Source organism: Zalophus californianus, chromosome 1 (assembly GCF_009762305.2).
Source record: "Zalophus californianus isolate mZalCal1 chromosome 1, mZalCal1.pri.v2, whole genome shotgun sequence".
Taxonomy (NCBI): Eukaryota; Metazoa; Chordata; class Mammalia; order Carnivora; family Otariidae; genus Zalophus; species Zalophus californianus.
The window spans coordinates 149,251,639-149,276,746 of record NC_045595.1 but is presented as its reverse complement, the minus strand read 5'-3'; the positions used below and the strand labels follow the sequence as shown (position 1 = coordinate 149,276,746).

The following is a 25,108-nucleotide window of genomic DNA, read 5'->3' as shown; positions in this document are numbered from 1 at the left end:
TTCCAGGACAGGTTGTACGACTGTTATGTGCTGGTTCACCAATCAACATGGAGAAATAGAATGTGGCCTGAGACTGCCTTTCCTGGCAACCTGATAGTGAGGTGTGAAGGGGGCCTATAGCCCTCACTTACCCTTAAAGGTTGGAAGTACTCAAGCTGACCAAAAAGAACCTAAGGCTCAGGCAGTTCATCTCAGCCCAGCAGCTAGTAACTGCTCAATAATTGGTGGCTATTATGACTCCGAATCCCATTACCGCCCTATGAAGAAGGGGAGGGGGTAGCGGGAACGTGGTACATGAAGGGAAAAGAGAAAGGAGGACAAAGAAGCAAGGGCAGGTCACCCTCAGGGTTTGGCCCTTGAAAGACATTAACTCAGCAGCCTCCTAAGCGGTCCTGCTATGAAGAGGGGTAAATCAATAAATGGCTGGCAGGGCAGATAGAAGCCACCCTTACCATCCTGCAGTGCTCTGCTTCAGACAGTCTGCCCGCAATTCTCCAACCAACCTTCCCCCCTCCCTTCTCATTGGCTGCCTCCCCCCAAGTGGCCCCCATAGATTCATTCACATAGGGTCATCCTCCAGGTATCGGAAGCTGCAAATGTTGGTCCAAGGGCTCAGAGGGGGCAGCTCCTCTCTGGCCTGCCTGCCCAACCTCCCCACACCCACAGCGAAGGAAGATGCCTGGCAAAGTGCTTGGCGAACCTCCCTCCCTTCATGGCCAGGGGACAGGCTCACTGTTACGACGGTGTCTGGATTTGCCACTAAAGTCTTCTTTATCATTTGTCAAGTGGGATTGCCAATCTGTCTATGTCTCTTTATTATTTTTTAAGATCTTATTTATTTGTTTGAGAGAGAGAGAGCGAAAGAGAGAGCACGAGTAGGGGGAGAGGGAGAAGCAGGCTCCCCGCTGAGCAAGGAGTGGGGCTCGATCCCAGGACCCTGAGATCATGACCTGAGCTGGAGGCAGACGCTTAACCGACTGAGCCACCCAGGCGCCCCTTGTCCATGTCTCTTTATGTCCATCTGTGCTCTTCGGTTTGGGCCCCTGTCTTCACCTCTTTGCTCTTTCCCTCTCTGACAATCTTGAGTTCCCCTGCCCCAACCAAACACACTTGGGGCCCGAAAGCCATGGTAGAATTCTGAAGGCATCCTAAATGTTTTTCTTTAAAAATAATGACAAAGGAAGCTACAGAGGAGGAACGAGGAAGGGAGACTTCATTCTAAATTTGCTCAACACAGGAGATTCTCCAGGGACAAGACTGAAAATGTGGAGGCCTAGAAGAAACACATAAGGGGAAAAAAATAATCCCCCCCCCCGCCATTTGGTCCCAAGGACCTCTTTGAAACAGATAATTTCAAATATATTTCTGGATTCTAAAACTTTTTCAGAATGAATAAAGTGTTGAGAATGGAGTGTTTTTATATTTCCAAACAGTTTCTAAAAATTATGCAGTAAGATTTTATGTTAAACGAACTACATAAATCTTTTCGTCTGGATATAATGATGCACCTTGTTTGACATTCCTTTCTAAATGACCTCCAGAAAAATCAATTGTTCCCAGGAATCCAAATGCATTTCCACTTATAAGTACAGAGGAAAGTAAAATAAATTGCTTGAATCAAGTAGGGGAAAAATTTTGTCCTCAGCAGCTCAAATTGTTGTGAAAGCCCTGGGTCCAGGATTCAGAGGCAGATCTGTGGGCAGGTGGGAAGAATTTGACCACAGCACCTGACTGAGCCACGAGAACGTGCCTCAGCTGCCCAGTGCTGCAGACAGTGGGCATTGCTGGGGGGCCTGGGTCTAGGGAAAGCTGGGGGGGGCGGTCCCAAGCAAATCCTTCCAACATGCTCCAATCTGCCCCCAGCTCTCTTACCGCATGTGACACACATGGAGCCATACTTGGAAAAACATGGTGCAGATCAAGAGATAAATAAACAGGTGAAAAAGGAGAGCTGCTTATCTCAATCTAGGCGAGTCTTCAGTTTTCAGGACTCTGGGAAGACCATAAAAATGCAGTTCTGAAAAAATCAAGAATGACTCAAGGTGAGGGCTCAGAGAATCAGGCTGCTTAGAGAAAGTTCTGTGGAGCAAATTGTGTCCGGTGAGATTGGAAGGTTCCCCTCTTCTTTCTTTCCACAATTCCCTTCCTGAAAATAAGTGCTTTTCTGTTCCTCCAGCAGCAAGTCCAGAAAACATAATACTGTCCTTTGTCTTGTTCTAAGTGTATTGTGGATGGAGTCTTCTGTTCAAGGTTTTACTACTTCTTAAAAAAACGATCAGAAGAAAAGAGATGCAAGGCTTCTGAAAGGGCGGGTGCTTTTACCACAGGAAACATAGAATTATTAGCAAGGATAGACTGTAGGAATTAGACATACCCAACAAGCTAATTTTATTTATTTTTTTCAAAAATCAATTATCTACAACCATTTTGATGTTTCACAACAAAGGAGCATCCGATTTTGTGAAAATCACCAAAAGAAAGTTTTATATGTATGTTCATTTTCTAGTCTTTGAAAAAACATACCATCTCTTGTGCCCATGCCTCCCAAATTTCTGAGAATATTTACATCCAAATTAAGACCCTCCTGGTGCTCCCCAGAAAGCAGGAGAGGCTGGATGGGGCACTGGGAGGTGAGGCTGGCTCCAGACAAAAGTGGGTGTCTGTGTGTGTCGGTCCTCTCCCCAACTCCCCACCCCACCCCTCCCCTGCAAATGGTGGACCGAAGGGAAACAAGGGACACACACACACACACACACACACACACACACACACACACACACACACACACACACACACACACACACGGGCATCCACTCAGCCAGGAAAACACTCTCAGCCAAGGTTAACCCCCATAACCCCGCATTCGCTCTGCCCTCTTCAAAAGAGATTTGGAATTCCTTCCCCAACTTTGCTGCACTTTCCATGAGAATGGGGATGTTTCTGCATAAAACATGAGTGTGGGAGGGCAGGAGCTGCAGGCCTGGGGGAGCCTGGGGGAGCTGGGGGGAGTGGGCAGGGAGAAAAGAGCAGTGGGGGGAGGGAAGAGAGGCTGTTTTCTCAGGCTGCATTTCTTGCAGGCTCCTTGGAGACCAGAGAAAGGCCGGGAAAGGTCTCAGCTGGGGCCCGGCCGCTCACAGAAGCAGCAAGAAGTGGGATGCTGAGCGTGACCCGATGGAGCCCCACCAGCGGGGGTTTGAGGACCTCCAGGAAACTGATGCCATCTGTCTGCACCAAGGAAGGAGAGAGGCTTTGGGCCAGGGGAAAGGCCTGCAGGGGGAGGGAGGAAGCCCGTGTTAAACGCTGTGGACAGCGGCACAGCCCCCCTGCTAGACCAAGGGTTCACAGAGGGCGGGGACAAAGGTTCTATTTCTTTTGGTTTCATCACAGAATCCAGTGTAGCGCCAGACCTTTCCCGTGCTGTTTTGTGAATGACTGCAGGTGGCCAGACAGGATTCCTAGGCTGTTATCAGCACCCCGGCGAGGAGAATTTAGGGGTCTGCAAGAGGTCTTCTCACCGGCAAACTGGTTATTAGTATTGCTTGAATTAATTCGGCAACGGGCTAAATGCCAGCAGCAGGAGAGAGATGTTAGGGCATTCCACTCCTCCCAGGAGAGAGGCGTTATTGAAGTCACTGGGGCAGGCCTGTGTGCCCCACCGTGCGGGGGGGCTCATGGAAAGGATCCGAGCGGGGCATCCTGCAAGGGGGCTGCCCGCAGCAGCCGTTCTCAGGGCGGTGGCCCACACTGCAGACGCCCTGTTATTATTGTTCTCTAGACTGCGGCTCACCTCTGCAGGCTCCTCCCTAAAGACACTGGGATGGAAACCACCTTAAGCCCTTTCTGGAAAAAAACGTAGGGTATGAAGAGTGGGCTTGGTTTCGATTTGAATTGGCTTTGGTTTTTGGTTTTGTTTTTTGTTTTTGTTTTTTTGTTTTTGTAATTTTGAGAATTTAATGACGCCCTCAGGATGACTGGCCGTGCTCCAGAATGTGGCTACCGGATTTTTGCAAGTCACTAGTTATTGCAAGGTGAGAAATGATGAGCTCAGCCATAGAACTGCAGTTGGAGAGGGGCCCAAAGTGTTCCAGAACTGTGGTCCTCAAACGTGAGCTGCCTCAGCATCACCTGGAGGGCATGTCGAACACAGGTTGCTGGGCCCCAACCCCGCCTTTCTGACTCGGTGGTCTGGGGGGAGGCCTGAGCATCTGCATTCCTACCAAGCACTCAGATGCTGCTGATACTGCTGGTCTGAGGACCAAACGAGGAGGACCCCCGGTTCTATCTAGAACACCCCTTTATTTTATATGTGAGGGACAAGCCTCGGGGCTTTAATGGTAGAACCAAGTACTAACAGCCCCTTTCCCGGAGCCCTTCCCCCCATGGAACGGGGGAACGTGGAGGTGAGCTGAAGGAGAGGAAAAACACCAGACACAATTAAAATCTAACACGCCCCCTCTCTATCCTCCGTGTGTTCAGGTAGGCCCTACAGAAACACCCTACAGAAACACGTGGGTCCCACTGGAGGGTCTGAATGGGCAAGTGGGGTGGAAGGGACGGTCCCAAAGCTGGACAGGCAGATGGCAGCAGGGGGAAGAAAGGCAGGCAGGGAGCAAACAGATTTTGAAGAGCAATTAAATGAGAGCAGAGAATCGAGGGGCACTGAGGAGCCTTCCGCCAGCCCTGGGGGGCAGAGATTAACAAGCCCCTTTAGGACTTCGCAGTTTGGGAACAGCTCCACCGGGTCCAGCTGGGATTTGACCCCGCATCTCAGTTATCTCCCTAAATGCCTTGGGGTGTGGCCTGGAAAGCTCTGCTGGGAGAAGAGCCAAAAATCCAATTAATCTGGACCTCAAGTGGGCTCCCACAGCTGTGTGCGGGCCACCACGTCTCAGTCAGCCTCCATCCTGCCCCTGGCCATGAGCTCCGAGAAGCCAGAGATGGGGTCACCTGGTGCAGGGCTGGCAAATGCTCCATTAAAGTTGGATAAAGAAATGGACGCCCTGATGAATGTAGCCTCCTGCTCCCAGAGAGGTGGGCTCTGCCCTCAGTCTCGTTCCTCAGGAGGAATCACATCTGCTTAAGCTTTCAGTGTCACTCCCAGGCTGGGGCTGGCCAGCAGCGTTCCTTTTGCTCACTGGCACGGATGGCATGAACAGAAGCCCCTTCCGCATGCCCTCTCCACATCTCTCTCTCCTTGCTCCCCATGGGGAAAAAAATCTTTTTTTGCCTCTGACCAGCACACAGCACACATTCTGACAGAGTCTGACAGAATCTGGCCACTACTCGGGGGACTGGCTGGGAATCTGTGACCCTCTCAGAAGCTTCTTGTAACCGCCCATCCAGTTCCCAGGCTCAGAGCCCTGCCGTTTCCCAGTGTTCCGCAGCGGCCACACAGAGGCAGCGGGTGGGCCAGAGGGGGCTGTGTTAGGGCTGCTGCCTAATGTTGCCAGGCCTCACTGGTATGGAGAAGGGTCCCACGTGCGGAGCTGTACCGCTGTGCCGTGACTTTCCCTTGTAAGCTGACCCTGAAGTGGCCCACCAAGACCCCAGGCGGGCATCCTGGTTTGTGCCGTGTCTCACATACATATGCGTGTGCCCTCTGTGGGAGCAACAAGGGCCTCTGTCCTTCTGGGTGACCTCTGTGTACCTGTTCCACAGTGGATGAGTTTCATGGAAGTCCTGGAAATGTCACACACCCAGGCCTGGCCCTGCCCTCGAGCCCTGTGTTCCTCTAAGACCAGCCAGCTCAGAACAACAGAGTAGTAGGTGAGTACCCGGCTCTGTCTTAGGACCACGACACCGCAAAGCTCAGAGCATTACCACGACACTATAGGTTCAAAAGCTGCAGGTCACAGAGCTCTTTACTGCCCCCAAACTCCCCATATAATCAGATTTCTCTCCCCTTATCCAGGCCCATCAAGCTTTTCAGAGAAAACTGGCTTGCTGAGGGAGATGGGGCCAGGAAAATGGAAGGTCAAAGGCTCCCAGAGTTGCTGGGGAAAACAGTCCATGTAGTTGGGTGGAGACTGTGGAGACTCGGGCATAAGGACGATGAGCTGTGGCTCATCTGGGGTGACTAGAGATGCCAGGTGGCACAGTGCAGCCACCTCCGCATCCCTGCAGTGTAGATGCCATTCGTTTGGAGCCCGTAAACCTACCCACCAGAATCAAGCATCATTAGGAGACATAATCTGCTGCAAATGGATCACACGAGGCATTTCAAAGCCCAGCAGGCTGATTAGGCAATGATTTCCCGGTTTGTGCCACCTGAAGCACTTCTCTGCTCTATCCACAAACTAGAATTTGGCCATAATTTCTCTGCAACATGGGACTCTCTGTAAGTCCCTCCTCTGTGCTGGGGGCGAGAGAGTCTACCTTCCAGCTCTGAAGACAAGTTTCAGCAGAGTACAGGAGAGGCATAGAGAAAAAGGGCTGGAACCTTGGTTAGGAACCTTGAGAGGGCTGTCCCTTGAGAGGGTTGTCCTTAGCCAACTTCTCTACCTGTCCCCCAAAGTCATTGTCAGCAAAAAGGTCCAAGGGTTTCACACACACACACACACGCGCGCGCGCGCGCGCGCGCGCACACACACACACACACACACACACACACACACACACCATGCTGTCTCCCACCCACATTATAGGTTCTGAAATATCTCCTCCTTCAGGAAGTCCTCCTGGATTGATAAAGAACAAGACCACCATGACCCCACAGAGATTCCAATAAACAAGAAACTCAAGAGCTTTCTTCTCCCCTTGTCTGTTCTTCCTCAGAAATGATTTGCCTAGAAGGATGAAACTTAATCCAAACAAGGCACAGAATCCTTTCAATTGGTTTATTTCTTTATTGGTACATAATAGGATGTCCACCTCACTCTGCAAGTTTCCCAAGGCAGGGCTCACCTCCACATCATTCATTCAGTACAGGATCCAGAAAGCTGCAAGCAAGTGCATGTGCATATACAGGTGCACATGTGTATGCATTCATACTTGCCCTGGGGACTGAACCCATCCTGGCTTCCATGCCACTTTTGGCTTTTGGGCAAATGTCAGGAAGAAACGGTGATACCCTGCAATGGGATTTTCTTTCCCAGACTTCATCCCCCACAGAGGGAAGGCCCTACCCAGGCTCCTCTGAGCCTCACCACAATGTTTCCACTTGGAAGATCTGGAAGTTGGTGGAGACAGTGGAGGGCTAGAGGTGATTCTCAGGCCAGATTGGGTGGGAATGTAAGCAAGATCACTCAAGCTCAGAGCCCAGGTGTCTGCATTCCCAGGCCAGAGATGGCTGCATTTCACTTGGCCACACTGGACCCACACCCATGAGGCCAAAGGAGAGACATATCAGGAGCAGCATTAACCTGAACCAGCAATTCTCAATGGGTATAATTTTGTCCCTGGGGCAGCATTTGATAATGTCTGGAGATATTTTTGTTTGTCATAAATGAGGGTGCTCCTGGTGGGTAGAACCCAAGGATGCTGCTAAACATCTTACAAGGCATAAGACTGTCCCCCCAACCCACCAAGAATTATCCAGCCCCAAAAGTCAATGGCACCACCATTGAGAAAACCCACCCTAACCACACACTGCTGCCCCCGCCCCATGCCGTGATTTGGGAATCTTAAGATCAGAATTCTCAAATGAGTCAGAATCACAGTTCTCCAGCTATGCCTTGGATTTCAGACAGGCCCCAAAGGATTGGGGTATAATGGGACATGGGGTACAGAGTCGTCCCCCCACAATCTCCAGAAAGTTGGAGATGTTCCCCAAAGGGACCTCAGAAGTCATGTCCAAACACATTTACTGTATGAAACTTACGCAGATATAAGCAAAGACTGTGCAATCCCAAGGGAGCAGAAAACATGACCACTGGCACATGTGGAATGCTAGAAAGTGGGCATTTGACTGTGGAGTCCAAAGAGACAGCGGAGGGCCCATGTAGGAATATAAGAAATATGACTTCATGCAGCATACGGTGGCCTCCCAGACCTCCTTATATCCAGAGGCGGCCCACGCTGAAAACATATCCGTAACCAGCAAGAACCACGCTTTAGAGGGGTAGACAGGGAACGGAGCTCTAACAGAGAGCCCCTGGGTCCCAAGCCCCTGCATCTCCCCAGCCTCGTCATGTCTCATTTGGCACGTTCGAGGTGGAGACCTGCCCCCGTCCCAATGCTCGGTGCTGGTAGTGCTAGCAGCAACCTAGCCCTCAGCAGCCCAGCGTCCAGCGAGCAGGGAGAAGAACTGAAGGGCCCTCTCCCCCGGCCCCAGGGTGGCGGTGTCATGGTGGGAAGAGACAATGAGCCACGGGGCAGAAAAGAAGAGGGGAACCTCACTCAGGCCTTCAACCAGCAGGGGTTGGGCAGCAAGAGCACAAGTTGGCCCCAAAGCCTGAAACACCTGTGAGGAGCAGGCTTTTGGGGGCAGCCATTCCTCCACACACTCTTAGACACATCTCTACCCAACCAGGAGAGGGAATCAGTGAGACAGGCTTCTCCTTCCCTTAGTCCTCTGAAAAACACTTGCAGCCCCAGGTGCGTGACCTCCTCACCCCAGGTGGGCCCTGCTCCCTAGATTTTCCACCCCACCCAGCTGGCATGAGGTGAGGCAAATTCATGTCTAGTCTCTGAAAATAAAGCTGCTGAGCTAGCCACTGTGACTCATGTGGGCATGGCCGGTGAACATGAAAAGGGACATCTGTCCAAGTACTCACCACTAGTAGCTCAGCCGTGGACACCCAAGAGCCAAACACAGCATAGGCAGGAGAAGCAATCCTGGCGAAGCCAGCACCATGAGCCCGGCAGCAAGCCCAGGCGAGCAGCCACGCACCTGCTCCTCGCCCCCAGTGCTAGCGCTCAGGCCCCTAGCCCCAGCCTGGGGGCAGACCCAGGGTCACAGGCAAGCCCAGCTGCCAGGTCTCAGAAAGGGGCGGGGGCTTCCTTGGGATGATGAAGGGCCAGGGCTTGAGTCCCTGCTAGTGTTTCTCCATCCAGAGGACCAAGGCTGCTGCCACTGCTCTCAGAAACATTTGCTGGTAAAAGCAACCCGAGCCTCTGTGCTCAGGTTAGCAAGACAACATCTCGGTCCTGCCCGGGGGCCCTGGCAGTCCGGTCTGGCCACAGGGAAAGCAGGACACAACGCCGCAGCGCGCCTGAGTGGCTCCGATTGTCCCTCTCACTGCTGAGCCCTGCTCCCAGCACCAGACAAAAGCGCTGGAAACAGCTCGCCGCCCCAGCCGGTGACACACCAATCGCCAGCTCCCAGGCTGTCCTCCCGGCCACCCCACCAAGGGCAGGCTCTGTCTCCTGAGTTTCTTCAAAGGCGCCAAAGGATGGCTTAGGATGATTTATCCTCATGGAGTAGACTGCTCATCCCAGAAATACTCCAACTTTGGCTGGACCAGAGAGCAGTGGTGCAATGCTTACGGGGACAGAGAAAGAGACTTGCGAGAGTTTGTGTGTGTGTGTGTGTGTGTGTGTGTGTGTGTGTGTGTGTGTGTGCGCGCGCGCGCACGCGCTCGTGTGCATGTCTGTGTGGGGGTGTGCATGTGAGCAGGAGTGTGAGAGGCAGGGTGTGTGCATCTTCCTGGGGTGTCTGTCCCTCTCTCTCCTCCTGGGTTTTGAGCCCGAGGGTGTTGAGCAGGGGGATGGGTGGTGAGAGACAGATTCCAGAACAGGCAGGAGACACCACCCCCCTTCCCGCACCGCAGGGTGATAATGCCACCCCTCTAGCTCCTGCCGCCTCCACAGCTGCTGCTGTCAGCAGTCAGCTTCCTCTGCCGCACACTCTCGGGGAACAACTTCGGAGGAAGCAGTGTTTCACAAAAGTCAGCGGCACCATCTCTCCTGTTTCCAGCCCAGGTCCTTTGCCGTCCCCATTTTGGTCATTGGCCTCCATGCTCCCATCCCGAGGCCCATGCTCCCTAAGATGGAAAGCCTAGAAACCTCCCCCATCTGCTCCCATCACAAAGCCACGTTCCTCTTCTCCACCCTCCTGGGGGGGCCCTGGGCTAGGGAAGAAGGAGAAGCCGACCATCGTGGAACTTCCCGTCGGGGAAAATGGGGAAGCCGGTAACCGGGTGGAGGGCCTGGAATAGGATGGGAGCTTTGGAGAAAGACCACGAGTGTGCCACGCCAGACCTAAAGGTCACGAGCTTGACCGTGCAAGCTGACCACCTAGGCAGCTTGGTATCGTGGGTAACGGCTTAGGCTCAGGAGTTAGGCACAACTAGGACTTTAAAACTTACTAATTGTGGGATCTTGAGCAAACTGCCAAATCTCTGACCTTCAGTGTCCCTGCCTGAAAACTGGGAATGTAAAATCTACTTTATGGGACTGTTGTGAGGAGTCAATGAGATAAAATATATAAGGTGCTTCCCGCATGCCTGGCCTGTATCAGGAATGCCTGGCCCCTGGTTTTCTTCATCTGTGGAATCCTGAGAGGGGTGTGGTGCCTCCGACAGTGGTCTCCAGGTGGGCTGATTAGAGAAGGGCTGGGCTCTAAGACACCAAGAGAGGCGTGTAGAAGGAGCAGAGGCAGAGCGTGGATCTGGAGAGGAGAGGCTCAAGGGCAGAGTGTTGGGGAAAAGTGAGCCCAGCAGAGGAGGCAGAACAGAAAACGGAGCAACCGTGCTAGAGAACAGGACCCATAGAAATTGTAGGAGAGAAATGGGCGTAGTCGGTGGTGGTGGTGGTGGTGGTGGAGAGAGCTGCCTGCCCAGAATGAATGTTAGTCTGGGGTTTTCTAGAAAAGAATCCAGGACTGAGGCATAGAGTGCCTGGATCAGCACCCATAATCAGAAGCCAAAATGGATAGGGGCGCTTGGCTGGCTCAGTTAGAGCACGGGACTCTTGATCTTAGGGTTGTGAGTTTGAGCCACATGTTGGGTATAGAGATGACTTAAATAAATAAATCTTTAAAAAGAAGAAGAAGCCAAAATTGACAAACTGAAGCCTAAATAGAAGAGAGCCAGCTTTACCAGATTCTCCCAGAAAACCCTCAATAATCACCAATGCCCACAGGGATGATATAGGGGGCCACCACCAAAGGATCTGGGCCTGGAGACAGCTCCACTGCTGAGGAGGGTTGGCCATGGAGGTCTTACTTCCCACTTGAAATGGGCTTGCCTAGGCTATACGTGATTTACATCCTGAAGACCCTGCTGGTAGAGGAAAAGCTAAGAGAGCATGGCACCCCAGCTCAAGAGGTAGGCCTGACCCTATTGGACAGGGAGGGGGAAAGGAAAGCACTTCTAGGCCATGAATCCTCATGCCAACACCTCAAAAGAGGCAACCCAGTATCGTGGAGCAATGGGGGAACCAAGGAGTTTGGGCTCCAGTCCCCATTCTGCCAGCAAAACTGGCCAGGGTACTGGCCTTCTCTGGCCCTCTGTATCGTCCTCTTTGAAATGAGACCAGATCTGTGGCCTTCAAACTTTGTTTTCAGCAGCAGAACCCATTCTTCAAATGAAAACTTACCTAGAACATCTTTATCTAAATCAGATAGACGCAGAGTTACACTGGTGGGCAGGGGGCTGGGCCCTGGATGCTCCGCCTCTCTCAGCAACTCTCAGGGTAGCTCGGAGAAACCCCAGAGCTCCCAGAACACAGCATGAAACTACAGTACTAGCTGTGTCTGCAGTCCTTTCACCTCTCTGACACCGAGGCTTTTTATTCCCAGGGGAAGTTAAGTAGCTACCAGCTAGGATGGCCACCAGCTGGAGGGCCCAGTGTGAGAGGGTCCCAAGAAAGGGAGCAGGCTACCCCCTTAGGAGCACCTGCTGGGGCTGCAGGCCCTGCAGGAGAGGCTGCTGAAGGTGGGAGCTGCGGCTACAGATGGCAGAGGGGAGGCCAGCCGGTTCCAGGCTCCAGGGTGATAAATGTACTACACAGAGAGGCCAGATGGATGCCCCTGCCTTTGGCACTGTGGCTCCTCCAGGAAACACTGGGCCTCTTTTCATACCCTGGATTGCCGCAGGCTCCCGCTCTCTCCAACTCAGCCAAATCATAAATCTAGCCTGCCAGGGGAGCTGGCTGCCCTGACCCCGGCCCTGTGCTGCCCCCCCACCACCACCACCCGCCCCCCTGTCTTGGCCTTGCCTCGTGCCAAGATGAAGATCCAGACACAAGCAGCAGCAGGAGGGACCGTGGGTAGAGCTGGGCCACATGGACTGAAGGTCCTGTCGTGGCTTGGCTTCCCAGAATTCCTTCATCCAGAGTTTTCTCTTTTTGCCTCTCAAATCACCGCCTCAGGATTTTACCTCGCCCCCCTCACACCAGCCTCCTCGGTGAAGAGTTTCAAGTCTGACAGAAATTGGGGAGTTCCACGACACCTCAAAGCCTCAGTCTGCCGTCTCCCTTCCCCGAGCCCCACCGGGGCTGTCCTCACCCAGGCAAAGGCTCCTCAGCTGGAGATGCAGATACAGCCCACGACTGGCAGCCGCCTGCATTCTCTGTCTCCCAGAGGGAACACAGACGGCCTCACCAAGGGAAGGTTTTATGTCTTCCTTGGTCCATCTTTGGTTATTTCTCTCTCGCTCCCCACCCCTCTCCTCTATCCACGTCCCCAGGAAAGAAAAGGTTCATAAAAGGATCTCCCCTGGCTCCCTGCCCCCAGCCTTCCCTGCCTCTCTCCTCTGTGCTTTTGACTGCGAATTCAGCATGTTAACGTGTGTGGTACTTTATGGTTTGTGCCCTGCTTGTTTTACCCTCGGATCCCCAGTGCCATGTTTCCAGTGTGGAAGGCACAGCTCAGAGGCTCTGACGCACCAGTGGCAGGGCGGAGACTAAACCTCTGCGCTCTGTGTGTTTCTCACTTTATCACGGCTTTCTTCTCCTCACCTCTATCTCTGTCTCCTCCCTTCTCCCCTTTCTTTCTGGTATCTCTTCTCAGTCCTTCTGCCCCCCCCCCCCCAAAGACCTCCTCTAGACCACCTGAGCTCAGAGCAGGTGGGGACCTTGGGACCATCTCCCCCCATCCCCCGGTTTACAGATGAGGAGACTGAGGCCACGTTACCTGGCTGGGTCCCCAGGCTTCTTCCCTATCTCCACCGGGGCACGTGGGTGCCTGTGGGAGGCCCAGAGGGGTGATAGATTTCTTAAGTCATCCTGATTTTATTACTTGAAGCGTTTCTAGGGCAGGACGCAGATAAATGCTTGCTGGCGTGCTCCCTTCCTCCCTTCCTCTGCAGCAAAGACTGCATCTCTGCATAATACTTGCACCCTGTTTCACTCAGAAGGGAAAGGTCAAGGTCTTCTGTCTCTGCAGTCAAAGTCATCAGCAGGCGACTTGGCCTCTACTCCCAGGCCAAGAGACCCTGCCCTCCCCACACCACATAGAGGGGTTTCTTATTGTTTGGTGGACTTCCTTATTGTTTGTCTCCCCGGGACAGAGATCCTCCCCACCTCTGTGGATCACACTTTCTCAACCCTACACCCCCCCTTTAGGGCATTCCTCCCTTAAATGCAACCTCAGGGGGTCAGCAAACACTGTCTGAGCACTGCCATGCTCGGAACTGCCATGCTGGGCTCCGTGGCAGGCGTGGGTGAGCCCAGCTCTCGGCTACAAAGCCACGGTCTGTCAAGAGCCATGGAGCCCCCTAGGAGCCCTCTGATCGCAGATCGGACGCCCTCTGTATCCTGGGTGACTTGTAGACCCTCAGAGTACCCTCCATAGGGAGGCCAGTAGAGATGGTCCGCCAGGCAGGACAAGCTAGCCTGGTAAGGTAGAAGGGACATGGGCTTTGGAATCAAGAGGCTTGAGCTGAATCCTGATTATCACTTGTTAGCAACTTAACCTTACCTTGAGTGAGTCACTCCTCTGAGCCTCCATTTCTCATCTGTTAAATGGGGGAGATAAAAGTCCCAAGCTTATCTATTTCATCAGGTGTAGGAGGATTAAACAAGACAACGCAGGTGAACATGTTCTGGAAATGGATGTAAGGCAGAAGTACAATTCCCCAGATCTACAGAGCTGCCAATATTCCGCTCTATTCACAGGGCTCCAAGCCTACCCTGAGGGGTGACTCATTTTGTTTTAGGACAGTGCCACCTAGCTTCCTCTATGCGTGGCTTTGTTCCTGACTCCTGGCCTCCCTGAGCCCCCAGGTAGGAGCCGGGTGGCTCTAGGCTCCCTCTTCCCAAGGGCTCCATTAGGTGAAAACACAATCCGAGTCTCATCCACTCAACTCATTACAAGAAGTGGGAGAGATTTACTTCTGAGGCCTTCATTATCACCTAATTGCGTTCCCACTAAAAACTCATTAATTAGCCATTCTAAAGCTGTCAGCACATTTAAATAGACTTGTAAACTTAGAAACTTTTAGCGTTGGAAGAGAACTTTGGCAAGTCCAACCTGTTCAACCCCCTTATGCTGGAAATGAAGAGGGTGAGGCCCAGAGAGGTTAAGTGACTCAACCAAGGTCACACAGCTGGCTAGTGATAGAATCGGGGCTCGAAACCCAAGCCATTGAGTTCCAGCCCAAAGACCCTCCTTCCCACTACACCACTTTTCTAAAGGAAAGCAATGCCACCCTTCACCGCTCTCATCGATCCTTTTCCCAAAGGAGCGATTCTAGCTTGAGGTGTGACCCCAGCTGAAAGAGAATACAAATGTGGAATTTTAAGTAGATATTTTTAGTTGATGATATATGTACTTGAGCCCTGTGGTGATCAGCTGTGACATGCTAATGGGCCTCGTGCTTCCTGGAAGTGGGGGCAGCAGTGGTCCTCTCTTTCCTGGACAAGAACAGACACATACACTGGACCTATGGAGCTAGAGGCTGGCTCTGTGGATGCTACCAGCAGCAAGTCAAATGCAGAGTCTTGGTCCCCAGATGGATATCCTGACTCAGAAGCTCTGGAATGGGGCCCAAAAATATGCATTTTGAGTACCACAGCCTAATAGAGGTTCTAAAAAAGAAACAGTAACAAACATATACAACAACTATGGAGACAGAAAAAGAGAAATACAGGAGACTTCTAATGAGAGGATCAGAGGAGCGGCCCTCCAGAATGGTCCAACGGAGTGAGGGCAGGAGAGAGGAGCTGGACAAGGAACAGAGTCGAGGAGGCACAGGTTCCTGGGGTGGCTCAGGTCCAGGACCCTGGGCAAGGGCCCATACCTGGAGCCAAGGTTCTCAGTCCTGGTGGCCAGGGGCCCAGCTGTTTATGAGGCAAGTGTCTGCCAGGACCACAGTCTGACCTGAGGCCAAGGGCTGGTCCTGGAGGCCCAGGCAGGAAGAGCGAAAGCCTCTCTGACACTCATAACGCATGGGCTGTCCTAAGTCTTCATGTGTATTAACACATCGAATTCTACTTGAACTCTGTGAAGTGGGGGCATGGTTGTTACTGCATGCTACGATGAGGAAGCAGGCTAGAAAACTAGCCACGGGGCCAGGAAGTGGCAGAGCAGGGACTCAGACCTCTGGTTCTGCTGCACCGGCTGGTGCACCTGAAGATCAGAAGCTCATCACTCAGCCTGGAGGGCACAGTGTTTCTCAGTGGAGGAGCCTACGGCATGTTTGGAGGGATATGCCTTCCCTGAGCCCTGCAGAGACTTCGCATCCCTGGCTTCTGCCACCAAACAACAAGAGAGTTCCTAAGTCGCCCTGACGACAAAAACAGCTCCACACTTCCAGACACCGGCGTGGTGGATGGGTCCAACCCAGGAGCACCACCTGAAGTGGGAAATGAAGGATGCCGTGGGGAGATGCACTGACTCCCAGAGGCTTGGCTCCCTCTGTGGGGGGGGGGGCTGCGGTGCCAAAGGAGCTGGCCGAACCTTGGGAGGGGTGCCTGGGAGGAGCAGGGTGGAGTTTGTCTCCAAGAGCCCCCTCAAAGCTCAGGGTACTGGGCTGCTGCTGGAGGGGTAGGCAAGAGTGATGCTGCATGAAAAGGGAGAGCGGGAGAAGAAGCCATAGAGCCAGACACGGAGGCTTGAGAGGGAAACCCTAGGTGAGTCTGAGTGTGGGATTCCCTCCGTTGTCTCCCCTGGACCCCAGCATCTCATTCTTCCACATGGTGGCCCAGACTGGCCACAGCCCTCAGAATCTCAGAGGGTGACTTTCCCACAGAGGCCAGAGTAGCAGGAGGAGTATCATGGAGATAAAGAGAAACAAGTCTGAGGACCCAAGCCACTACTTTAGAGAAGAAGCTATCCCCCCACCACCATTTTTTTTAAGATTTATTTATTTATTTGAGGGGGTGGGGAGGGGCAGAGGGAGAGGGAGAGGAACTCCAGCAGACTCCTCGCTAAGTGCAGAGCCCCATGGGGCTCCACTGGGGGCTTGACATAGGGCGGGGCTTGATCTCCCTGCTGAGTGTGGAGTCTGACGTAGGGCTCAATCTGAGGACCCTTAGGTCATAACCTGAGCCAAAAATCAACAGTCGGACACTTAACCAACCGAGCCACCAAGGCCCCCCAGCCCCCTCAGCCACCCCCCACCCCCGCCATTTTTTTAAGCACGGCTGGTGGCAGCAGAAAATTCACAAAGAGCTGTAGCAGCCCCAAATGGGCTGGAATAGCCCTGTGTCACCTGTGTCCCCATCGTTAGGGAAACCCTCCACCTCATCATCAGATGTGACATCAGAGCAGAGCAGGGGACCTTCAAACCTTTCTCTCCTAGTATTCCATACACTAACCCCAGGGTGTGCAACTTTGCTTTTCACACTGCTCTCCCCTTCAGGACTCCTGGGGACCAGACACTCAGAATGTATTCGTAATGTCCTGAGGAATGCACTCAGACATTATAAACTATGTTCACGCCCCCTCATCCCCTTTAAAAGCCCAAGCTTCGTGAGTCCCGAATTTAGTCTCACAGTGAGTGGCCAGGCAAGGTACTCAGAGGCAGAGGGAGGAAGCACAGATACTCCATAAAGTAGAACACTAAAAGGCGATGACATTCCTCAGGTATTTATTGGGTAATGCATTTCTTTGAAAACTCTAAAATGCTATAGGATAAGGTAAATGCTAGATGCTGTGCATCATACAAGAGCAAGGTAAAGCATAATCCTCGCCCTGCAGGAAACAAGGCATACACACAATGTCATTTTTGAAATAATGTCAAAATAAGTGTTCTACACAGTAATTTCCATTGATGTTTGGAAATGCAGCAGAGATCAGCTCGCCATAACCAAACGGATAGGAATCAGAACAGGCTGTGCACCCAGCGTGGCAAGCATCGTCAGAGAGGCCCCGGCAGAAGTTCAAGTGCAGGAAAACAAAAACGGGTTAGGTCCATGGGACGATGGAAAGGGAGAAGGGAAGAGACCATACGAGAGCATCATTTTGGGGGCTCTGGGCTGGGTTCAGGCAGAAAGGCATCAAAGGAGGGATGTGGTAGAGATCACTTTTAACCCTTCAATGAACCTTGCGCACTGTATACCGAAGGAGCCCTTCACAGCTTTGATATACACGGGGGAATGCATTCCCTCAGCAGCAGACCCACTTCAGGGCTCCCAAATGCCATTGTGTGGACCACCATCGTGACGCGTGTCCCGAGCAGGAAATCCTCAAGTTTCACTATTGCATTTTTAGCTGCAAAACTTCCAAGAGCATACGGAGGCAAACTCCGGCTTTTCTTCCACTGGGGAGAGCAACCCAATTTGAAGAGTAAGCACCAATTAGCTAGGTGAGAAGCTCAAGCTGTGAATCTTGAAGAGCTTTAAGCTGACAGCAAATTGCAATTCTTCAGGTGGCAGTGGGAGGTAGAGACAGTGCCATCCTGAAGACCTGACCCGCAGTGGCTGATCATTACGTGATTTATGTCTCTTAGCGACCAGAGGAGCACCCATTTAGAAGTCTTATAAGAGAGGCTCCTTTTTAAGCCCAGGGTTATTTGTTCTCAGAGGAAGTGCTTTGGATGCCACTTCAAAATTAAATTTGTTAAGAACTAATTATAAAATTAAGCTTCATGTAAATCCACTGACCTTTGGTTTTCTTATCTGTAAAAGGAGGATGATCCAGGCCCTACCTTTTTCCTGAGATAAGGCTGAAGTGGTGTTTTGTAACCTGGAAAGCACTACGAAAAAATTACTAGTGTTAAGAGTTTGTGGTATGTCTTTAACATTGTAATAAACTTGGTAGGTAAAGAGCCACAGGCTCACATAAATGCCCACAGGAAGGAGAGGGCGCCCTGCAGATCTCCATGCTTCACCCAGAGCCCACTCGCTTTTATTTCATACATTTGATATTTATCCATTGGTATGCTCTTCGTCATAAGTAACCCAAAACCCTACTCAGTTGGAAGGGGCTGAAACCAAAGCAAATATAATAACTCACACGACAGGAGGTGTAGACATGCCAAAAAAAACCCACCCAGCTCACGGTTCTTTCCAATTTTTCCACTGTGCCAACCTCTGTCATGCCACATCCCACTCTGCCATCCCCAGTAGGTTTTTTTTTTTTCTCGCAAAGAAAGTTCTGAAAGTTACAGTTTGGCTGCCAAGAGCAATCAGGGCTGTGTGTCTGTCTCTTCATTTCTATCTACTTGGAGAATGAATTCCTGTGGCCCTCTATTGCTAGTGAGGAAGAACTTTCTCAGAAATCAGCGGAGAATCTCTCTTCAAATCCCATTAGTCAAAATTCTGTCATGTGTCCATTTATGACCCAACCACTAATGAAGGAAAAGAGTGTCCCCTTAAACCAAGCAGGCCACCTCCTTAGGCTGAGGTCAATCCCAAATGTCATTGCTGCTACTCGGGGAGAGGGTGTGGAATGAATAATAGGAAGTTAACCACAAGATTTCCTACCCAATTACAAGGACTTTAGTTATCCATTTCCCAGACCTATATCATAAACGCAAGTTGGAAGTGAAGAGACATTTGCTTTAGACAGGTACATTGTGTCTAGCAAGAAGGGACATCAGTCAGCAAGAAGCATAGCTGGAAAAACTAAAAAGCAGACACAAAAACGCAAAACCTCAGGGGGCCATTTGGTATAAGCCAAGAGTCCCCCAAGCCCCACTGAATTACAGCCCCATACATTAATTAAGGTTCCTAACATACCCGTGGGACATCAAGAAAAGGTTACATTTATGCTTGTGTGACTGTTTAAAAAGGCAGGGGCGCATGTAATACATTTTACAGAGAATCGCAAACACAGTGGCTGACAATTTTTTCAAGTTCTGTTGCTTAAGTGGACAAATCTTAAATGAGTTAGAAGACTTTGAAATTTGGAATGACCCAGCCCAGCTTCCCTGGAGAGCTGGGCTTTAGTGTGCAGACTGTAAAGAGGGTCCCCGGCAGGCAGCAAGATGTCACGCCTGGCCTCCTCCCAGACTCCTGCGTGCTGATGGAAATTGATTGCCCCTCATCTCCTGACAAGGTAGCTGATTACCAATGCCAAACAAATAGTATTATGGTGTTGCTCTTCAAGAACAAATATTCAGACTGCCAGCCCCACCTAGATTTATCATATCCGAGTCTCACAGGTGTGGCCCACACTCTTCTTTCCTTAAAGTTCCCCCAGAAAAAACTGATGACCAGCCAGACTAAACTTCATGCAACCTCTCTGAGAACCCAGAATGTTCTGCAAAGGTTAAAGCCCTACGAATGAGAGAGCCAGGCCTCATAAGAGTTAGCCTCTTTTGTACTTTCTTATAACAGGAAGGCCAGCATGAAATGTCAGAAACAGCAGATGTTGTGGGCACTTAGCCTTCTGGGAACAGGCACCTCTCTGCCCCACCCCCAACAGGAACGTCGCAACAGTACCTGACACACACCACCATCAGGTAAGTCTCTTGCTCAAGAATCGCAGCCAGTCCACCTCCTAGACCCAGCTGCTCCCCTCCTCCACCTCTTCCTGCCCAGTCTTCCCCGCCAGGCCCCACCCCCACAGCTTGACAGCCCCCTTCCCTCCCCAGCCAGGAAGGACATTCTTTGTCACCACAAATGGCACCACCACCAGTTTCTACTCACAGGTTCCCTTTGTAATTGACCACCCCCCCATCCTGTCTCACTCTTCAAGACCTTAGTCATGTTATATCCAGGCCCAGTCCCTCTCATTGCAACGGGCTGAGTGTGGGGGTGGAACTGAGACTCAGGACTCCATGGTCACCAGAACATGACTTCCAGGGACCAAAGGGTGGTTAGCCTGAAGGGGAGATATGTACTTTTTACCTTTCTCCAGACAAGGGAGAGCGTGATGTCCTGATCTCAAACAGTCCAGCCAGGGAGACATGGGTTCCAGGTCAGACAGAAGTGACTGCAAACAGAAGTCACCATGTCCTGCAGGCCAGCCCTCAGCTTCTCTGACACTCTGCCCCCACCTCTCCAACTCCTGTGACCTTTAGTTACCAGCCTGTGTGCAGCCAGAGATTATGGGGCTGGCCATTACCCGAAGGCTCTTCCAGTTCTGGGCCCACTTAGCACCATGTGTGTGACCTTGGAGATGGCCTGCAACCTCTCTGAACCTCAGTTTCCTCTTCTGGGATGGATAATGCTTGCCTTGGCTTATCTCCCCAATTCTCATGAGGCTTGAAACCCACAACAAATGTGAATGTGCTCCGTCAACCAGAAAGCACTGTTCACTCATGAAGGATCACTGTCCACTGGGCTCAGAGCATCTCCAGCTGGGAAATGTGTCTCATTCATCTTTGTGTCTCCAGTGTCTGGAGTTGGCAAATGTCTCCTGAGGAATGGCTGGGGGTGGTACATGAACTGAATGAGGAAAGGGCAATAAAGCAGGATGGGAGTGCCTGCCAAGCCAGGACAGTGAAAATGAAGAAAGTCGGGGAGAGAAGAAATGCCCTCTCTTTCCTATCACCCTCCAGGCTCCAGGACCAACAATGCCCCCCAAATGGTGCTCCCCCACCACTGATTAAATAGGTAGCTTTTAAAAGCTACTCTAGCTCCAAACAGAAATAGAAAAAGATGTTTTAAAGCTTTTCCATGCCAATTTAAATAAAATTGTGAACACATCCAACCTTTAAGGTAAATGGAAAACCCCTGTTTGTTACCAGCCTTCCAAGGTGCTTGCTCGCCTTGGCTGGTGCCACACGGAACACTGGGATTGGGAACTGGGGGACTTGGAAACTTGGGGTGGGGCCCTGGAGGGCACAGCTTTCCCCTAACTCCATGTTGCTTTGGTTTTCTGGAGGAACAGGCACTCCAGAGGCTGAGGGAGCCAGGATGATAATTGGATAACTTAAGTAAAGGGAGGAATTATTTCTACACACGGAGCGGCTCCAGTCCTGGGAACCCACAGGCAATTCCCACCCCCCACCCCCATCAGCTCTGCTCCCTGCACCTACCCCACCACCACCTACCCCCCACAACCACCCCCATTCTCCGAACAGAAACACGACCCCTTAGGAGATGAAAAGCGCAGCTGCTTTTCACCACCTACAATCCCTCCTACTAGTCTCCACTTCATTGTCAATATTCCTGCCTCCTTTGCATCCCCAGGCCTAAATCGTAATAGCGTTAAGTGGGATACGCTCTAAAGGAGAACCCCCTCCCAACTCAGAAAAGCATGGGGAATCAGAAGGTAGTAATTTGGGGACATAGGAGAATACTCCCACACCGTGACCCTCGCCCTCTGAACGTGGGGGCAAACTGGCAAACCAGCGCACCATCTTGGGCACAGCCCTGCCACACACACGTAAACACACGCATGCACATACATGCATCTTGTTCTTGCTCCCGTCCTTCCTCCCCACTCCGCGTTAGAGCTGGACGGGGCCTTGCTCCCGTGAGCAGAGGGTGGACAAGGGCGCTCTGGAGAGCCCCACATCCACAGCACCTGACCCTCCTCTCTCTCTCCGGGATAGGTAGAGCACAGGACCCACGCCAGCCACCTCTACCCTCACCCCCCGGCTCCCTGACATCTGTTGAGCACTTCTCAACTTGAAACCTCGATTCTTCCCTTTTAACAGGAGACTGAGTCAAGTATAAATCCAGTTCCACAAACACATCTAGTCCACGCCAAGCAGCAGACTAAACAAAGGAAAGAGGCAGAAAATGGATAAGCCACAGTCAAAGGATAGTTTTCCAAATGCTCTCCTATAAATGTAATTTATAATTTAACTCATTAATGAGGGATGGTAAGGCTAGCTCCAAAGAGAATTTGAAAATGGGGGTTTGTATAATCCGTCAGGGAAGGCATGCAGAAATGAGTTTCTGAAGCCGAGACACAACTGGTTAATGACCCACAGGGCAAAAAAAAACCCCCATAACTTTGGAGTTATCTCTTCCACTGAACAGAAATCATTTGCATCTCTGCTGGGTAAAGATCTGTGTTATCTTACCAACCTATATGTTAACATTTAACTTCATAAAGTCTGGCCCCCAATCAATAATACATTGAAAGTCAAGCAAAAGTACATCCCCTTAGAGCGTTAAATAACCTTTGGGTGGACCTGTTAGGCAACGGTATGCTGTTGCTAGGACATGCAATCAGCCTTTTGCCTTGTCTCCAAGCTTTGGATGCTTTTTTTGACACCAGCGTCCTTGCCTTCAAGGGGCTTCCAACACCTGGCGAGGCAAGACTGTCAGACACAGCAGAGTTAACCAGTCCCAGAAGAATCACTGTTGATTTTGTTGGGCGTGACAATGGTGCAGTGTTCGTGTACAACGTAAATACATCTTAACCAGTTGAGATATACACTGAAGTCTCTGTCGATAAGATTTCATGAAACCTAGGATTTATTTTAAAATATGCCAGGATAAATAAAAGTTTGGCGCAGGGCGGGGTGGCGGGCATGGAATAGATGAAACAAGATGGACAAAGTATTGTCAACTGTTGAAGCGAAGTAAGGGATACATGGGGTTGCATGTATCGGTCTATTTGAGAATATGTTCAAACTGTTGTTCACACCACCTCCTATCATATGTTTACCATCTTCTCACACACTACATGATTCTCTGTGATTTTTTCTCTGTGTCTCCTGCTTAGAAAAGAAACTACGTGGGGCTGGGCTTCTCATCAGTGCTTCCCACTCGCAAGCACCCGAAGGGCCACGTGCAGCTGCGGGATGCACAGCAGGTATTTGTGAAAGGATTCTTTGAGGCGTTCCACCGCTCAGGGCCCAGGAGAAGGGGCCACTTGCATCAGGCGAGCTGGTCCCAAGCTGTTGGGGGGCAGAGCAGGAGGACAAGGTGTGCAGGCCGGCCAGAAAGAAGCCCCGGGAAGGACTTTTTTTTTTTTTTAATTTTATTATGTTATGTTAATCACCATACATTAGATCATTAGTTTTTTTTTTTTTTTTTTAAGATTTCATTTATTTATTTGACAGAAAGAGACATAGTGAGAGCAGGAACACAAGCAAGGGGAGTGGGAGAGGGAGAAGCAGGCTTCCCGCTGAGCAGGGAGCCCGATGTGGGGCTCGATCCCAGGACCCTGGGATCATGACCTGAGCCGAAGGCAGACGCTTAACGACTGAGCCACCCAGGTGCCCAGATCATTAGTTTTTGATGTAGTCTTCCGTGATTCATTGTTTGCGTATAACACCCAGTGCTCCATTCAGTACGTGCCCTCCTTAATACCCATCACCAGGCTCACCCATCCCCCCACCCCCCTCCCCTCTAGAACCCTCAGTTTGTTTTCCAGAGTCCATAGTCTCTCATGGTTCATCTCCCCCACTGACTTACCCCCCTTCATTTCTCCCTTCCTAGTATCTTCTTTTTTTTTTTTTTAATATATAATGTATTATTTGTTTCAGAGGTACAGGTCTGTGATTCACCAGTCTTACACGATTCACAGTGCTCACCATAGCACATACCCTCCCCAATGTCCCTCACCCAGCCACCCCATCCCTCCCACCCCCCACCACTCCAGCGACCCTCAGTTTGTTTCCTGAGATTAAGAATTCCTCATATCAGTGAGATCATATGATACATGTCTTTCTCTGATTGACTTATTTCGCTCAGCATAATACCCTCCAGTTCCATCCACATCATTGCAAATGGCAAGAGTTCATTCCTTTTGATGGCTGCATAATATTCCATTGTATATATATATACCACATCCTCTTTATCCATTCATCTGTCAATGGACACCTTGGCTCTTTCCATAGTTTGGCTATTGTGGACATTGCTGCTATAAACATTGGGGTGCATAGGACGGGGTTTTGAGAAGAGGTTGTGGAGAGTGTTCAAGGTGGGGGATCCCAGGGGGCCAAGCACTGAGAAATGGCCACCGGGCTGAGTCACTGGAAGCCCTCCGAGAAAGTCGCTCAGGGAAAGGGACAGTGGTCACCGGAGTGTGAGAGGCTAAGGTGGGAACGGGGGAAGGGAGTGACGGAGGTTGCAGGCAGAGACTGCACATCTGAAAACCTGACAGATGAGACACAAAGCAGAGGCAATCCAGGAAGCAGCCAAGGCAGGTGCACGTCTGTGGAGAAGGGGCAAACTGGGCCTGTTTGGAGATGGGAGGAGAGAGGCATGGCCATCCGAGTAGCAGGTAGGATGTGGACCTGTTGGACAGGGCTCTCCCCTGGGCCCTGGGTTCAGGGGCTGGGGCAGGAGGCGGGGCCTCCAGCTGGAGGGGGAGGGCCTGCAGCTGCCCAGAGCTGTGGGAGGGGGCTGCCTGCCGGACCGCAGGTGCACCTTTGATGTGGCTCAGGCTGTGGGGCAGAGAAACCTGAGCTTCCCGAGTGTGGCCCACTGCATCAATGCCACCCAGTCTTCAATGAGGCCGCAGAAGATGTGGGCCCGTGGGCCCATGGCGGGGCTGGCAGGAAATCAAGGCGCAGCATTTCAACTGGAGATGAAAGGGAGTTCGTACCCAGACTCGTACCCACACACCCGCACTCCATTCTCTCCTCTCTGGGAGGGGTTCTCAGTGTGGGGAGCAGGCTGAGACTCCTACTCTCTTTTCCATTTCCTCACTTCACTGAGGAGAAGAACACCCAGTGGGGTGTCTGTAAAGAGAGAGACTGGGGATTGAGGGAAGGGTCTTCCTTATCTTTGCAGGTTTCAACAGGCTTCCCTGTGGGATGAGGGAGGGAGCCATGCATACTCAAGGTAAAAACCCAGAGACAAAATTTGTCCCCTCAGCCCTTGCACGTCAGCCCAACCCCACCCCTGTGTTTAGAGATTTACCACCTCCATTCACAATTCTAACCATATATGAGAGACAGAGACAGAGAGATAAAATACGAGAGAATGC

At 51.4% G+C, this 25,108-nt stretch overlaps 1 protein-coding gene across 2 annotated transcripts in view; it reads right to left on the bottom strand.

Moving 5' to 3' along the window:
• SEMA5B (semaphorin 5B) overlaps positions 1–25,108 on the bottom strand; it is a 119,211-nt gene that overhangs the window by 73,440 nt on the left and 20,663 nt on the right. The window contains exon 1 of one of the 2 annotated variants that reach the window (XM_027587674.2): positions 8,715–8,880. The exons of the other annotated variant lie outside the window; for it this stretch is intronic. The gene's annotated coding sequence lies outside the window, so the exon portion shown is untranslated. Of the gene's footprint in view, positions 1–8,714; positions 8,881–25,108 lie in introns of those variants that run through there. 2 annotated transcript variants of the gene reach the window in all.